This window comes from Acomys russatus, chromosome 20 (genome assembly GCF_903995435.1).
Source record: "Acomys russatus chromosome 20, mAcoRus1.1, whole genome shotgun sequence".
NCBI classification, from domain to species: domain Eukaryota; kingdom Metazoa; phylum Chordata; class Mammalia; order Rodentia; family Muridae; genus Acomys; species Acomys russatus.
In genome coordinates, this window is record NC_067156.1 from 8,638,600 (window position 1) to 8,657,558 (window position 18,959).

The following is an 18,959-nucleotide window of genomic DNA, read 5'->3' on the forward strand; positions in this document are numbered from 1 at the left end:
AAACATGCTAACAATGTTGTGCCCCTAGATCAGAACCTTGCTCAGCCACCATTAGAGAAGCGACCTTTGGCAATATAGTGGGACAAGCAACAAATGCTGAGACCCATGCCCATACATTATGCAGAGAATGAGAGATTTTGGAAAACTAGTCGCTAAGGGGATGTCTCCATCAAATCTCTCCCTCGGGTCTCAGAGAACCATGACCAGCGGAAGAGGAGACAGAAGAGTATAAGGACCAGAGCAGGAAGGCCAAGAAAACATGTCCCTCTAAACCAACATGACTAAAGGTCATAGGAACTCACAGAGACCGAGACCCCGTGCACAGAGCCTACATGGGTCTGCGCCAGGTGCTCTGTGTATACATTACGGTTTTGAGATTAGTGTTTCTATGGAATCCTAAGTGAGAAAATTACCAGGGTTCTGATTCTCATGCCTTCTCTTGGGCTCTTTTCCTTTTATTTGTTTGTTTTGTCCAAGTCCAATTAGTTAGCTCTTGCTTCATATTATATTATATTTTACAGTTTTGATTATTTAAATAATATTCTCCTCTCCTTATATACTTTATGAACATGTATTTTCAAAAATGTGTGTTTGTTTGTTTGTTTTTTAAGCACATATATACCTTGCCAAACATGGTATAGGTCATACAATTTATACGAGCACTTCGTTCCTTTCGCCTTGTGGGTTCTTAGAAACAAACTGAGGTTGCCAGGCTTGTGGCAAGCACTGGCACCAGCTGTTCCTGCTATCCAGACTGAGAGTTTACTTTCAGTGGTTCTGAATCTCTAATGGTGTCTATAGTTTATTCCTAGAATTGATATACATGTTCTTCTTCTGCACTTTTATACTACCTTTTGAAATATATCACTTTAAAAATTTTCAAAGAAATCCCGTTTGATTCATATATTTTCTCTATTTCAATTACTTCAGTTTTGTCCTTATTACTTATTTTATTATGCTGACTCTGTGCTTCCTTATAGAACACCTTAAGGAAGGAAATTAGCATTCTAATTGAGAACTTTCCTCATCTGAAATGTCAGCACACACTTCTATAATTTCATCAGCACTGTCTAGCTGAGTCCTGCATATTTCTAATTTTTACATTTGCTTTCCCATTCAGCACTCTATAATTTATATTTTTAAAAGCTTTCAGGGGCTGGAAAGTGGCTCATTGGCTAAGACTATTTATTAATCTTGCCAAGCATCTAAATTCAATTCCTGAAATCCAGGTTAGGTAATGTACAGGCTCCTGTAACTCCGGCTTCAGAAAATATGATGCATCTACACTCATTATTCTCTCTCTCTCTCTCTCTCTCTCTCTCTCTCTCTCTCTCTCTCTCTCTCTCTCTTTCTCCTTGCCTCTTTTTGTCTCTCTTTTCTCTTTTACTTTCCTTCTATTTAACAAATGTGCATTTAAAAGGAAATATTGACTCATATATATTATTTGGAATGTTCTTTTTATACACATTTATATATTTTCTATTATTATTTTGATTATTTCTACTTGGTGTCTACTATCAAGTGATACAAAGTTCAAGCTGAAGTGAGGTTTCATGGCTTCAAATATGATTTATCTTGGTAACATCATACCTAATAAATTAAATGTAGCTAAATATAAAATTTTATAACTTTGCATGTGCATATATCTAGATACGTACATATATTCTTATGCAGATATCTATCGTATGTGCATATGTGTGCAAATGCTATGTAGAATTTTCTATGTATATTAGTTTACATCTCCAGATTTATCTTGTGACTCACTAGTTCCATACTCTCAGTTGTGTGATAATTTTTTAAAATACGTTCCATCAAACGCTGACATTTAACTGATTCAATTACACCATTTAAATTTAAGCTAATTATTTAAATGTTAATGTTTATATCTACATGTTTTAATTCATTTTTCTATATCCTCGAAAGAAAGTTTATGGATTCTTTGAACATAATCTGCCTAGGGTTCACCCAAGTTTTAAAAGCAGTTTTACGTCTTTTACCAAATTCAAGAATTTCTTAATAACATTTGCTTGTATTATTTGTTTCAAATAACCTGATACTCCAATGACAGAAATTATTAATGAAATTTCCCTATATATTAGGTACCAGAGGAATATTTTGTCTCCCGTTCTCTTGCAGTTGGGTAAATTTGTTGCTCCTATCTATTTTTTTCTCCATTGTAATTCTAAAATAATAAGATATCTAAGATAATGTTTTCTAATTGCAAGATTTGTTAAACCAGTATTTTTCCATTCTGTGTGGTGTTCAATTACTTGTTATAAAATCTTTATTAAGTTCCTCAAAATTTATCATTTTCCTTTATTTCTTTTTCTGATTAGTAACCTTGTGTTATTCAATAATTTGTCTACTGTGATGTATATTTCAGAAAACTGCGGTGTTGGAATCATTTCAGACTTTATTTTGGGTGACACCATCTCTCAATCAAACAACAATACTCTTTGGCTCTGCTATGGTGAAAGCTTTCTTTTTCATCCTACACGTGTTTTTCTTTCTCCATTTGATAGAGCACTTATGATCCCATTTAAACCTTTTATTTAGCAAGCAAGCAAATTAGGTTTTGTGCAAGAGCTTTAGCCTCCTCTCTTGGATTTCCGTTCCAAGTTCTGTTAATTTTAGAATCTCTCCGCGCTGTGTTGATCTGTGTGGTGGGCTGAATGAGACTGACCCACAGAGGACAATCTGTTAGAATACTTTGTCCCACGGCGGTGGAACTGTTTGCAAATGATTAGGTAGTGAAGCCTTGTTGGAGGAAGTGTGTCATCGGAGTCTGCTTCCATTGTGCTCTCTGCCCCCGTTTGTGTATCTGAGCTGTGAATTCTCAGCTGCTTCTCCCTTGCCTGCTGCCAAGCCTTACTTCTGCCGTCATAATGTAAAGAGCTCTAGTCCTCTTGAACTGTAAATGCAAGTAATGACTTTTTTTTTTTAAATAAGTTTTCATGGTTGTGGTGCTTTATCACAGAAATAGAAAAGTGACTAATACAGTTTTCTTACCACATTTGGTTCCATTAAGGGTCCCATGAGACTTACCTTTAGATCTTTTATAAAGGTAAAATGAGACCGTATAAAAAATTCAGCTTGTCAAATTACAACTTAAGACCATGACATGACAGAGACTATGCAGTTCCATACAATCAATTTCTTATTGCTCCCATGTATAAGTAGCTGTTACACACTATGGAGAGAAAGATTCTCCTAGTCTTCGATGTTAGGTCCCATCTGCCAATGTTGCTTATATCCTCTGCTTACATTCTGGAAAAGGAAAATAACATGAGTTGTGCAATACATCAGTTAGTTCTTTCTATAGGGAGAGAGATACAGCTTCTCTGAGTAGAAACTGGTTTACAAGAACAATATTTCAGCAACAGCTGTGTTTTCCACTATTAAGTTTTCTTAGAATTTTGTATCCTTTCAGCAGAGAGAACTTGGAATGCATATTTTTCATATATGCATATATTTTACATATGCATGTCCATTTATACATATTCATGTATAATGTGCTTATCTCCACACAAATTTAACAATGGTTATAAATATATAAGCCCATATCTTTGTATGTAGTCAAATATTTATAGACTCTACGGAGGCTATTACAAGAATCCATCACTGTCTCTGCATGTGTCTGTCTCCTTTCTCTCTTTCCTGTGTAGATAAGAACAGTAAAGTTACACCAACAGCTTCAATTGAGCTACAGTTTGCACAGAAGCACAGTTTGCATTCTCCAGTTAAGACTTTCATTTCTTTTGGCTGCAAACTGTAACTTCTTCTGATTCATTTTCTAACTTATTTATATGTTCACTGTGGTTCCAGAGCTTCTAAAGCCATACTGAACACATATAAATGTGCATAACCATGATAACACAGCTCAGCTTTTTGCCCATGTTCTCCAATCATAGAGTATAGTCTATGACTGTGGTCAAATTTGCCTTGTGTTAGCAGTGAAATAAAAAGAGATAGAAAATGGTCTTATGTTATAATTTGACAAGCTGAATTTTTTATATTGTCTCATTTTACCTTTATAAAATATCTATCATTTCTGTCTCTTTTTAAAATATGGTATATTATTTAATGTTTTATATAGTAACATATGATATAAAGTAATTTGTAAAAATTATCATTAACCTCTCTTTCAGCAAAATAATCACATAGTTGCATCTGTTCCGAGTGTAGTGGATAGCTAATTCAGATATTTTATACGAAATTTAGATTACAGAGTAAAGACTTCTGATTTTCAGATGTTGATAGAAGTTGCTAATATTTTTCCATCCTGCCCTTTCTCTTTCTGTTTTCTTCTGAGCTGAAAAGTAAATTCTTGACTGCATATTTAGTTTGAGAAATATTTTTTTCCACTTAGTTCTCTCTTTTTAAAATTTTATTATTTATTTAATTCATTCAGATTACATCTCAATTGTTTTCCCCTCACTTGTATCCACCCGTTCCTCCCTCCCTCCCTCTTTCAACCTGTTTCCCTTCCCTAGGTCTATGACTGAGGGGGACCTCCTCCCCCACTATATGGTTATAGGCTATCTATTAAGTCTCATCTTAGGAGCCTGCATATCCTTTCTGTGAGTCCACCAGACCTCCTCAACACAAGGAAGTGGTCAAATATGGGGCACCAGAGTTCATGTCTGAGTTAGTCCTTACTCTCCAAACAACTGTGGAGAATGTCCTGTCCATTGACTAGATCTGAGTAGGAGTTCAATGTTTACTGCATGTATTGTCCTTGGTTGGGGAAGTAGTTTGAGCAGAACCCCTGGGTCCAGATCCACCCTGGGTCCAGATCCACCCATCATGATGTATGTTTCTAGGACCCTCTTATCCTTAGAACAGAAAGGAACTCTTTGGATTCCTGTTGTCACAAAATCTAGAAATTTATGCTTAAGATGATTCTAATGTATGTAAACGTAAAGGCACACTGACTCAAGGAGGGTATAGACCCGGTTTTTATTTTGTCTGAAGCATGTCCCTCTATTCTTACTGTCTTAATATCCTTATTATTCATACACTGACTATGAAAGAAATGTAGTAAATCAAAACCAAATTAATATTCATCTTATGCAGAGGAGATCTGTGAAGATAGGCTCAATTTTTAAACGTTAAATGTTAAAACAGTACAGTTAGTGCCTGCTGCCCAAGTGTTTGTATGACTCATGTAATGTCACAGGTGTATCCTCTTCAAAGGACCTGAATTTAATTTAACAGTAAATGGTTATCAGTTGATATGTAGTAATATTTTTAAAAAGATATTTCTACTTTCCTTCTATTATTGAGCCTTCACTTATATAGAAATCATTGCTTTAAGTTCAATAAATTATGGTAACTATTAATGTGTTTTTTCCATGAGTTAGAATAGAGTGTACCTTGATGAATTAATTATAGTGTAGCTTTAATCTTATCTGGAAAGTCTTTCTTCCCATTTTAAGAAACATATTCAAAATTCTCATTATTAAATCCTGACATTATTTTGGTGGTGCAAGGTTGACAAATTAATGTTGCACAAACAATGATGCTTTTTTTTACTTCAAATGTTTTAGTTTTAAGTATTAAAATTTTAATTGATTTCAACTTTATAGACACTCTTCTCCATAACAGTGTATTAGTTAATTGTGATGTGCTTTAATTTGTGTGTAATCAATGATCAATTTCTGATTAGAATTTCCTTATATCATGTTTATTTGTATAGTAAAAGTTTGGATTGCACCTTAATTTTTTAGGCTGTATATCAGAAATGCTGATGCTATTTTTATTTTTATAAATATATTGAATAGTTTAAAAAGTATATTTATCTTTTTCTATCAGTTTTCTAAGGTAGCCTTCAGTTAGCCAGGTATGTGGTGTGTGCGTGTGTGTGTGTATGTGTGTGTGTGTGTGTGTGTGTGTGAGAGAGAGAGAGAGAGAGAGAGAGAGAGAGAGAGAGAGAGAGAGAGAGGTCAGTATAAAAGTCTATGTTTTTGTACATGAAACTCAGAAGAGGGTCTTCCAGTTGTCCAGTATCCTTTCCACTTTGTGTAAGTGAAGACCTACTCCCATCTAAAGGATTCTCTGATTATCTGGTCTCAGCCTTCCATTTTACAAAGGAGGCACTGGAATTACAGATAGACACTGTGTCCTGCTTTTACATGAGTTCAGGGGAATCTGGGGATTCCAACTCTAGTCATCTAATTTGTTCTGGAGGAGGTCTTCCACTGGAGCCACTCCAGCCTCTTTACAATTTTTTGTAATCTTTGTCCATTTTTATTATTCACTTAGTAAATATAAACTTCAGAATGTAGATAGACAGCCATGTAGTTGGAATATTTGTGGCAGACTTCAGTGTTCTTTCTTACATTCTCCTTTATTGTTATATTACATGGATAATAACTAGGTGCTGTAAGCAATGCTATATATTATAAAAGTTAAAATATAAAACACTTATTTCTGAATTAATAATGGCTATGATAAGCACAGAATTCATGTTATGTTTTTTCAGAGGCTAGAAAAATAAGTATTTCAAGAAATGTTTTAGTCAAGAAAATAACAATGATCATGGTCTCTTCTCTAAATGGGAGACAAAGTATGAGCCTCTATCAGAATAAAGTCTATGTCTTATAATTATTTCACTCTCTTTTGCATTTGGATTTAGGATCGTACTGCACATAACATTCCCCATAAATGTTAGACTGAACATTACCACACAGATATGGGCATGCTATGCCTCTGCTGTAGCCAGTTCATAGGACATTCTCACCAGGCACAGATGTGACAGAATGCCTTGTTGTTGTGTCCTTATCTTCATACCAAGCTAAGGTAAAACTGAAAAGTAGTGGTTCTCAACCATCTTAATGCCATGACATGTTAATACAGATCCTCATGTTGTGATGACCATAAAATTATTTTTGTAGCTACTTTGTAACTGCAATTTTCTACTGCTATAAATTGCAATGTAAATTTCTGATATGGAAGGTATCTATGAAAGGGTCATTTAACATCCAAAAGGGTTGCAACTAACAGACTTGGAACCACTGCTTTTAGAGAAATTCAAAAAAAAACCTTCCAGTGTCAGTCATCTCTTTAAAATGGTCTTGTATAATTTTGTTTTTCATTTTTTATCATTTGGTTTTTCTGCATATTATATAAGATATTGTTGTCTTTTCAAAGCTTACAAATATATCTTTTGATGTCTTATGGTGTTCTTTAGAAAGGTATTTAAAGCTTTTAAAATGAAAGTTTTCAGGGCTGACTCTTTGGCACTGAATGCCCAATTGGAGAGCTCTTCTCTTGATCCCAGCTTTGCTTATACTTCTTTGTATAGAGGATGAGGTCTTTGGGGGCTGTCCTCTTTTCAGTTTAAATTGCCCATCTGTTCAAGTATGGCAGTCACGTTGATTGAACTTTATGGATGTAACTTCTGATGTTAAAAGGACACAAAATATCACAACAAACCCAACTATATTGTTTTTGAATATGATCCATAAAGATAGTCACATATTTTATTTTATACTATTTAGTTAAACATGTGACATTTACATTAACTTTAACATTCTAACTTTGTAGGATATGTGTTTATATTCTATGCTGATATATTACTGGAGATTCTTATGTATTATATTGAATGCAACTGTGACATTGACCAGTACTGCACTGTGTTGTTAACTGCAGCAATAGAGTAGTTACTGAAAAATGATAAAGCTATATTCCATCTTTGCACATATTCATAATAATGCTGTATTTTCTATCAGTGCTAATGAATTACCTAGGTTCCCCTTTTCATCAAGAAATCATTCTGCTCTAGAGCCATACACAAACAATAGAAGAAAAAGCCATAGAACCCATAGGAATGGGGGCATCACTGGAGCTAGGGATTCATAGTTCAGAGCCCCTGTAGATGGCTCCGTTGTATAAAAGACACACATATGGCCCTAGGCTCTGGGAACGGTGCACTTTCCACCCACCCCAACATGTGTCTCAAGATCTAGAAATGCATACCTCCAGCATCTAGACCCCATACTCCTCCCATTTCTCCAGGACAGCTCCCAGATACCAGGTACAGTGTTCCAGCCTCAAGTCTATGGTTCTACTCATCCCCTGGTGGAGTATACAGTATCCCATCCTAAGAAGACAGAGCCCAGAGTAATCTGAGTACTAAGAGTGCAGTGTCTGAAGGGCCAGCAAACAACCACAATTCTGACTCTGAAACACAAGTGTCTGTTTATATTTCCCCATAGAGATGAGAGGATCCCAGCTTTCAGACATGCACTATAACACCCTTAGTTCTCCCAGCTACTCCTGACATCCTAAGGACAACTTCAGATTCCAGAGGCATGCTAACCCAGCCTATAACTCACAGCTCTACTAGCCTTCTTGAGGAGATATGCAAAACTTCAAGATTGCATAGGTTAGAAACCCACACCCTTATCCCATACATATAGATCCAACTGGGATGAAATCAGCAGATAAAATCTGTAGGCACTTTGAGGAGAACTAGCCCACAACCTAGGCCTCCCCACACCCCACTGGCACAACCCAGTAGTCTAACAAGCTCCAGGAACAACAAGCCAATGCCAGGGACAACCAGATGACTAAAGGCCAGCATAAGGATACAATAAACAAAAATTATATCAATATATAAGCCAGTTCTGGATATCCTAACACATCTAAAACATAGGAAAACAACCCTAAATCTATACTTAGGAAGATGGTAGAGACCTTGAAAGAGGAAACAAATGAACACCTGAGAGAAATACAGGAAAAAAAACTCAAATAAATAGGGGCCTTTAAAGAGAAAAAAAAGACAATTAAAGAAATACAGGAAAATACAATCAAACAGGGGAAAAATAATAAACAGTTCAATACCTGAAATTGGGAATAAAATACATAAAGAAAACACAAAATGAGGAAATCCTGGAGATGGATAACTTAGGGAAAGGAAAAGGAACTACAGCAGTAAGCATCACCAACAGAATACAAGAAACTCAATTCTCTAATAAAAAGACATGAGCTATCAAATGTATGCATAAACAGGACCCAATATTCTGCTATATACAGAAACATACCTCAGCAAAAGAGATAGGCATTACCTCAGAGCAAAGTGCTGGAAAAGGTTTTCCAAGCAAACAGACCCAAGAAACAAGCTAAAGTACCCATCCTTATTATCAATGAAAATTAATCAAAGAGGTGAGGAAGGACATCTCATTCTCATCAAAGGAAAAATAGATGAAGAGACATCTCAATCCTGAACATTGATGACCCAAATAGAAGGGCACCCACATTTGTAAAAAGAAACAATATTAAAGGTTGAATTACACATTGATTCACACACATTAATAGCTGGAGACTTCAACACCCCACTCTCACCAATGGAAAGATCATCAAAACAGAAACTAAATAGAGAAACAATGCAACAAACAGATGCCACGAGTCAAATGGAAAAAAATAGATATCTACAGAACTATTCACCCAAACACAAAACATTATACCTTTATTCTCAGCACTGCACTGAACCTTTCCCAAAATTGACCATGTAGTTGGTAACAAAGCAAACCTCAACTGATACACAAACTTTGAATTAACACATTGTACCTTATCTGCTCACTATGGACTAAAGCTGAACTTCAACAACAACAGAAATAAAGAGCCCTCACAATTGTGTAAACTGAACAACTCCATACTCCATACCCATGACGACTGGCTCTGGGAAGAAATAATGATAGAAGTTAAAGACATCCTAAAATTCACTGAAAGTGAAGGCACAATATACCCAAACTTATAGGACACAATGAAGGTAGGGCTAAGAGAAAAGTACATAGCCCTAAGGGCCTTAATAAAAATCGAAGACATTTCATACTACAACTTAACAGATCACCTGACAGCTTTATATTAAAACATAATAGATGCAAACACAGCCAAGAAGAGTAGATGGAAAGAAATGAAACTCAGGGCTGAAATCAATAAATTTATAAAAAAAGAGAACAATACAAAAGAAAAATATTAATAAACCAAGAGCTGGTTCTTTGAGAAAATAAAAAAAGTTAGACAAACCCTTAGCTAAATTAACTAAAAGGCAGAGAAGCAATATACAAATTAACAAAATCAGAAATTGGAAATAGTGCTGTCTAAGTCTCAGCTATACCAACACTGGGCATGTACCAAAAAAAAAAAAACCAAAAACAAACAAAAACGCTGTACCATACAAGCAGTACACTTGCTTACCTATGCTCATAGCAGCTTTATTTGTAATAGTCAGAATCTGGAAACAAACTAGATATCCTCAACCAAAGAATGGATAAAGAAACTGTGGTACATTTACACAATGGAATACTATTCAGCTTTTAAACACAAGGAAATATTGAAATTTGCAGGCAAATGGATGGAACTAGAGAAGAATATCCTGAGTGCTATAACCAAGGCCTAGAAAAGCACACATGGTATATAGTCACTCTGAAGCAGATTTTAGGCATATAGTGCAGGATAAATGTATCACATACCCAAAAAGGATAAATTACAATGATGAACTAAGGGAGGATGCTTAAACCTCCCTCAGAAGGAGAAATAGAATGGGCAGATGTCGCGGTTGAAGAGAGGGAACAAGGTAGGAGAGGAGGGAGCACAGATAGAAATTAGGGTGGAGATCAGACCTCTGGAGAGTGGGGGCTGTAGGACAGATGGCCTGCGGAGAGAAGAGAAACTGTGGGCAGAGGTTCTCTTTGACTAGCTGGAGACCTAAGACAGGGTAGGCTTCTGGGAGGATATGGTGTGACACTAGCTGAGACTCCTAGTAGCTTGGATCATGGAGACTAAAGAGGCCACCATCTAACCAGATAGGACTTCTAGTAAAAGCAGGAACACCAACCACCCACAAGATCATCAGCCCAAAATTTACCCTGCCAAGAATATATGCAGGGATAAATATGGAGCAGAGATTGAGGTTGTGTCCAACTAATTCCTTTCCCAACCTGTGACCCATCCATGAGAAAGATTCAACCCCTTACACTATTAATAATGCTCTGCTAAGCTTGCATAGAGGAGCCTAGCATAGCTGTCACCTCAGAGGCTCCACCCAGCAATGGATCAAACAGATGCTGAGACTCACAGCCAAATATTTGTAGTGTTGTGGAAAAGTTGGGAAAATAATATAAAGCCGTGGAAGTGTCAGGAGCTGCACAAGAAGATCAACAGAATCAATTAACCAGGGCCAAAAGGGGCTTGTGGAGATGGAAACACCCACCAAGGAGCATGCATGGGCTGGCACTAGGCTCCCTACATAGATCTAGCTGATGGGCTGCTCAGACTTCTTGTGGGTCCCCTGGTAAGGGGAGCAGGGGATGCCTCTATCATGGACTCTGTTGCCTCCTTTTATAACTTTCTGCTGGCAGGGCTACCTCTTCAGGTCACAGCATAGAAGGCTGCACTCATTCCTTATGTGACGTGATGAGATGGGGTGGCTTGGTATGCAGCGGTGGAGCTACTATTCTCTGAGGAACACTGGAGATGAGGTGGGGGGCTGAGGGAGGATGGGGCCAGGAAGAGATAATGGAGGGGACTACATCCGGGATATAAATTTAATAAATAAAATTTTAATGGCCAGAGACGGAGAAGACACGCATTCTTAATCACTGTTGCACTACTATTATGAAAAAGTTTATTTTCAAAATTTATCTAATTGGATAGATGAAAAGTGACGGGTTGGGAAGTGGGGTAGAATGCTGGAAGGATTATCAAGATTATAAAGATGCACCAAAACTTTTTAAAATAATTGATATATCCACCTACTTAGTTCCCAAAATGGGTGCCTGTGTTCACGGTTACCAAATCACAAACTTTAAGTGTGTGGGATACCAAATAGAAACGTCTCATTACTATCAATAATAAAACTGGTGCCTTTTCACAGGAGTGAGAATGTTTTCCAGAGAGGGTAGGTATGTGGTTTTTAGAAATAAGCTTTGATTTTTTCATTTTACCATTTTATATACATCATTTATTCACCTTAATAGTATTTTATTAACTATTTAAGAATTTAATACAATGAGTCTGATCGTATTTTACTTGTTTTGCCCCTTTGCCCTAACTACTCCTATGTCCACCCTTTCTAACCATACTTCCCACCCATGCAACTTTTAGTTTCTTTTTAAGTCCCATCAAGTCCAGTTTGCACATATTACTACTCTCTGGAGTGGGAACTACCCCACAGTATACTGTACTCATCAGGGAATCACAGAATTAAAAAAAAAATGACTCCCAGAAACCATGTGATTTCAATGGCTCCTCAGTTACGGTGTGATTCCTGCCCAATGACATACTTCCATTCAGTGATTTTGCCTTGATTGAGCTGTTCCAGATATTTGCATATGCTGTTATAATCACTGTGATTATATTTGTGAAACTTCACTGCTATGACTGGAAAATGTTGCTTCCTAGAAGTCCTCTACCACCACTGGCTCCTACAAGCAGTCCGCCCATCTCTATGGAAATCCCTGAGCAGGAGGTGTAATAAGTAGGTCCATCCCATTTAGAGATTCATAGTCTCTTATCTTCTAAATGATGACTAGTTCAGATATCCATGGTAACTACTGTCTACTGTAAGAAGTTTCTCCAGTGAGGGATGATGGATACATGGATCTGTTGGCATAGGATACTAGACTTTCATATAGCTGGTGGTTGTGATAGATTATGCCAATGATCATAGCACTTGTGTTGTATGTAGCCTTGAGAATTAGGAGTTCCAAGTCAATCTTGGAGAAGCAATCAGTTCAAGGATATACAGCAACACAAGTTTCTTTCTTTTTTGTTTGATTGGCTTGGCTCTTTTTTTCCTGAGACAGGATTTCCCTGTGTAGCATTGGCTGTCCTGGACTCCCTTTGTAGACCACGCTGGCCTCAAACTCAGAGATGAGACTGTTTCTGTGCCCCTGAGTGCTGGGGATATAGTTGTGTGCCACCATATCCAGCTAATATTCTTTCTTAATAAAATAAACAACAACAACAAACAAAACAAGTAAACCTTTGCCTATAAGTTTGTTTTGAATCCTCATTTAAAGAGAGAGGAGACAAAAAAAGAACCAATAGCAAAAACAACACTAGCCAAGTTACCAACACTGTCTGCAATTTAAAGGGCTTCTATGTTTTTTGTTTTATTTCTACATGATTAAGGAGCTAGATGTTTCTTGTAGACAGATTGAGTTTCGTCTACTTGGTAGATTTCCTGTCATGCTGGGGGACAAATCAAGGTTGTATATTGGTGACAAATTTAATTACAGGTGCTATCACACTTCATTCACCTTTGTCTTTGGTATCTTATTTAATTGAGGCAAACATAAAAACTCTTGAATATTTTGATTTTAGCAATTAGAATGTAATGGTTTAATGTAAACAAAGAGAAGATAATAACCATGGGAACAGAACTCCTTTAGAGATACTTAATTCTTTTTTCTCTCCAGTGCTGAGCTACATAATTAATCAGTGCAGACATTGAAAAACAGAGGGAGAGAACAGTGGAGAGCAGTCAGAGTTCCGGTGTCTCCTACCTTTCTCATTATCTTGCTCAGTTTTAGCCAGCTACAGAGAAGCTCTATTTTGCCTTTAAAAAGACCAAGTACTTTCATTCAGCCAAACTTTGTGCTTAAAATAGCTTGCCTACATCTTCATATTTTGTTGAGGATAAAATATTAACATGAACTGTCATCAAAAAAAAAAAAAAGTTTGTAAATAACACAAGTAACAGAGCACACAACATCCACCATGACTCCATGATTCGGCTGCACATCACTGGCAATGATTAAATAGGATTTCTGAAGTAGATACATTTTTTTTAGCATTCTCTGATGCGTTCCTCCTACTTCAGAATGAGTATCTGACATAAGCACAGCTCATGCTCTTACATTGTTCCTCTAAAACTAAGCCCTCCCATGTAAGCATGTAGGCATCCATTTGATAAATATTGATTACATCAAATTTGTCAAACATAAAACAAGCTTCATGTGGGCAACACAATCTCATGATTTCAGTTTTACCTCATTTAATACAGCTCATTACAATTTATATTTTTGTTTATTCCCGTGGGGAGCATCCATAATAATCATCACGGGTACAAAGGGCTTTAAAATAAAAATGACAAAGGCAATAAAATAATATTTGTTTGGAAATTAATGTCATTAATATGATTTTGTGGCTCTAAAAATTTAAAGATTTGGAATTGTATAACATGCTCAGCTGAAGAGTAATTGTCTCACATGCACCAGGTACTGGGTTTCAGCATCAAGTGCAATTAATTGAATAAACATTATAGAAAATATAATATGAACACTTCAACTCCAAGTTAAAGGTCTTTGTAAATTAACTTACTGTAATATAAAGCAGAGTAGCTCTGTTTTGTTCCTTCTCAAGAAAGGAATGTACAAGATTGAATGATATGCAAATGAAAGGCTTAGAACAGAGAGACTGAAAGTGATCATTGTTTTATATCCTCTTGAGACGCAGGCAAATACTCTCTAAAATAGTGTATGAAGTTCATCTCTACGGCCCAGGCAGCTATCTACGGCAGTTCTTTTAGCCAGGCGATTGCTACCAAAGATAGAAACAATTCTCATCCTAACTTTTAATATTAGGGTATGTCAGATACCAAGAACCTTCTTCATTGCAAAGCACTCTGGTACACAGCATATGTAGTTGAAGATTGTTGTCAATATCCAGGATTCAGATATGAAACTTGTAATAACACACATCCATAATTCACGATAATGAGACTTTTGACTCATGAGTTTGATGTTAGCATGTGTTGATTAATGATATATTGAAAATAATGGCAAATACAACAACAACCCTAAAAAATATACATTTTATGAGTGTATACCTGTTTACAGGATTATTTTTTGAAACTGAAGTAAAATTTCCATATTTCTCTCTTCCTTTTTGTCTTTCCAATCTCTGGCAGGTATGTGATCCTGCTATCCTTTACATTAATGGCCATTTTTCATGAATTATTGCTTTCATATTATTTACATATATAGGTATCTATAAATATAATAAACTATATTATTATTAATGGTTTTTTGGTTTTAAAAAGTTTGTACACACAATGAAATATGACAATATCTACCACCATTACACCATGCATCTTCCCCATATCTCCTACAAATTCATGTGTTGTCTTTTTTTCATATAACCAAGTACAGTAAAGTACATACTCCATCAAAGAAGCTGTATATAACCAAGTACAGTAAAGTAAACCCTCCATCAAAGAAGCTTCACTTTACAGTGGATGGACACTATCACACAAAACTACAAATGGATGCAAAATAGAAACCAAAGGACCATGTAGAGCTCAGGGCCTCTTGATCCACCTGCATCACAGGTCCTGCGTCTGTGGCTCAGGGAACACTCTGGAAGATGGGGCAGAAAAGTAAAGGAAGAATGCCAGGAAATCATCTATTAGACAGACTCTTCTTAAAATGAGCATATAAATAAAATATAATCAATTACAATAACAACAAGCATGTTATAACTGGAGGTGACAAATCTCATGGGGTTTCAATGCTAGACAGAGCTACAAGCAAATATTGACTGCTGAGAGATGGAAGAGGAAGAATTATTCTCTAACAGGTATAAACTGACTACATAAAATTTAAGGAACAGTTTCAGTAGGACTCTCTCTGTCTCTCTCTCTCTGTCTCTGTCTCTCTGTCTCTCTGTCTCTCTCTGTCTCTCTCTCTCTCTGTCTCTCTTTCTCTCTCGCTCTCATATCTCCTCCACTCCTCTTTCACTCTCTCTCTCTCTCTCTGTTAATAATAGTCAAAGAAAAGACCTATGTGTGAATGTGGTATGCGGGAGAGACGCTATGGAGAAAAGAAGCCATGGGAAATTATGTAATTACATTTCTATTAAACTGCATTGAAATAAACAAGAAAACTAAAAATATATGATGTGTATATGTAACGTGGCAAATACAGATGCCTTCCTCAAGCCACAGAATGCAGGGTTTACTGGTAGGTCAGACCACAGTATTCATAAGTGGGATCATACCTTGTACTGTGTGTACCAAGTTCGAAAGGTTTCATGGCCAAAGTTTTTACACACTCACTTTTACACAAAGTTTTACATCTCACTTGCCCTAGAATACATTTTGCAATTCTTGAAGATTGGTTTCTTTTGCATTGCAATAGGTTATACATTAAAGTTTGAATGAATATCCTTGCAAAGAATTTTCATCGTTACCACAGATCTTTTACCTTTCCTTTAAATATCAAGAACATAAGAAAGTCAACAGGAATTGGTGACCTATTTCTTTACTTTCAAGCACAGAAATAGCACAAAATTAAACATGAGTTCAGGAATGAAGTTTATATATGCAATTATAATATGTCTGTTTAAATTGTCAGCACAATTTAGCTCATCATATAGAGTTTATAAATCACAAGTAATAAATTCAATATTTTATAGCTTGGCTATGATGAAATGTTTTTAAAATATGATCTGTATTCTTCTAAATATTAGAATATTTGTATCACAGAATTGTAAAATATAAAATTCACTGTACAATTGAAAGATTTGCATGAACTATTGACTATTTCACATGATTAACTCATATACCACTAATTAATATTTGACTTGTTCTCCATTGTCAAGGAGACTTCTGATTTAATAGTATAGAACTTAGTTGTGTGTCTGATGTGCAGAGTGGAAACCTTTATTTCAAAGGAAAATCTCTGTAAATTCCTGTTCTTCCAGACACCAACAATCAGTGTCAAAGTTCTACGAACCCACTAGATTGAGTGAGATAATTTAGAGTTATGTAACTTTCCCCCAATTATATAAGGCTTACTGTAAAAAATGTAATGTGAATAAAAGTTTCAAAGATTATAAATAAATTTATACAATAGACAATGAATTTTTCAACTTAGATAGATCGATATTACAGAGTTTTAGTTTCATATAATATTGAAGTAGAAATAATTACATGTATCAAATGAACAAATGCTATGAATAGATTATGTTTTTGTCAATCTGAAAAATAATTGTTAATTTAATTTATTTATTAGTCTATCAATTTCCTGAAAATGAGTGGTAAAACTATTAATTGTTAATGTATTAGCCAGTGAATATTTATGATAAATCAATGTCTGCTTTATCAGAGAGTAATGAATATTGGAGAATGGTAATAAATTTTTATCAACAGATAGTATTTGTGTTTATTTAGGTATTTAAATATGTTAAATTTACAAGAGTAATTCTTAAAATTGTTAAACTTGCTTTTTAAGGTTTATTATTTCTGTTATAATGTGCATTGTGTGTAAAATATGTAGTAAAATCAGTTAAAATATATGATTCAATATATGCATATTTATCTCAGATATTTTATATAAACATTTACAAATTTACATGAATATTTAATCTTATCTTGAAATTGAAATATAAACTCATGTTTTTCTGGAAACTGTTACATTGTTGCCATAGAGAAAACAGTTAATTAGACCAGGCTGTGTTTTTGGAAGTTCCTTGTAATTAATGTTAACAATATGGATAGCCTTTATATTCCACATACAGAAAACTGGAAATGCCATACTGAGGGTCATTATTACTATGCAGTGGTTGATTTTTTTTTCTGGGTCACATGGTTCTTATCAGAGTAATGTTAGAAATGCATAACATAATAGTAAGCAATTGTACTGAGCAGGTTGCAAATATTGGTCAGTGGATGATATACTAGCAGTTAGACAGATTCTGTCATTTTTAGTAGCTAATAGAGTACTAGGGCAGTTTTAGAATTTGATAATTGGGATTCAGCAAAATCAACTTGCCATTTGGAAAATGATAGATGCAACAGCATGGAGTTTATATTTTAATTACTTCAATATCTCGCTGACATTAAAATCATTCTACTGGCAAAGGATAGGAATGTAGGGATATAGGATTCACTTGTGCTGACTAATCCTGCCAGTATTGGACAGACTTTAGTGGGCAGAAATGGGTGTTCAGTAGTTGTCAGTAGAAGAACAAAGTTATGTTTACTTAACAGCTTTCTCCTTTGACGTAGAGCCTATTGAGGGCTTGTCAATTTTTAAATCTAATTTTTTATCATAATATTTTTGATATTGATTTTATTTAAATATTAAGACTGGGAAGATGGCGATAATATTCAGTGGATGATAATTTTGCAGAACCCTAGGTTCTCAACATACACATAATGCCTTAGAACCCTCTATAAACCTAGGTCTGGAGGATCTAACCTCTCCTCACCTATTAACACTGGATAATCGGATGGCATACATAAATATATGCAGGTAAAGCACACACACTTATATATATTTTAATGCAATACTGAAATGAGTTAGTGTTTACAGAATTCTATGCTCAGGTGTAATTCAACCACTGCTACCTGGAAATAAGAGCACCTGTGAATACTTTCTGGTGGCCATCATAAGATTGGACCCATTAATTCCCCTAAGGCAGAGGAGGGAAGAACCTTAAGGTATTGCAAAATGATTTACTCTATTCACAAGTTCACAAGTGAGACTTCAGAAGAAAAGCCCCATGATGTGGCTAATAGTTTTTTTTTTTTTTTTTTTTTTTTTTTTTTTTTTTTTTTTAGTTTATGTGCCTATTGCAAATTATTACTTAGATTAAAACTATTTATAGGCAAAACAATACCATTAATCTTCATTGGAAGCATCAATATTTTTCATATATTTTTAAATGATTTGCTTTTTTGGAAGTGTTGTACAGTGTTATTTGATCACATTCATTCTCCTTCCCAGGGTCTTTTTTATTGATCCCTACTTCCATATCCACCCAACTTCATGTGCATTTTTAAATTGTTATTTTATTTTATGGAGAAAAAAAAAAAAAAGGTCAACATTTATTGCCAGGAAATCATGAGGGAAACAGTGGCTGGACAGATGGAACATTTTTGGGAAAACTTCCTGGTAGGCTAAGGCCAAGGTAGCACTGACCCCTTGGCCTATGCTGGTAAGGTC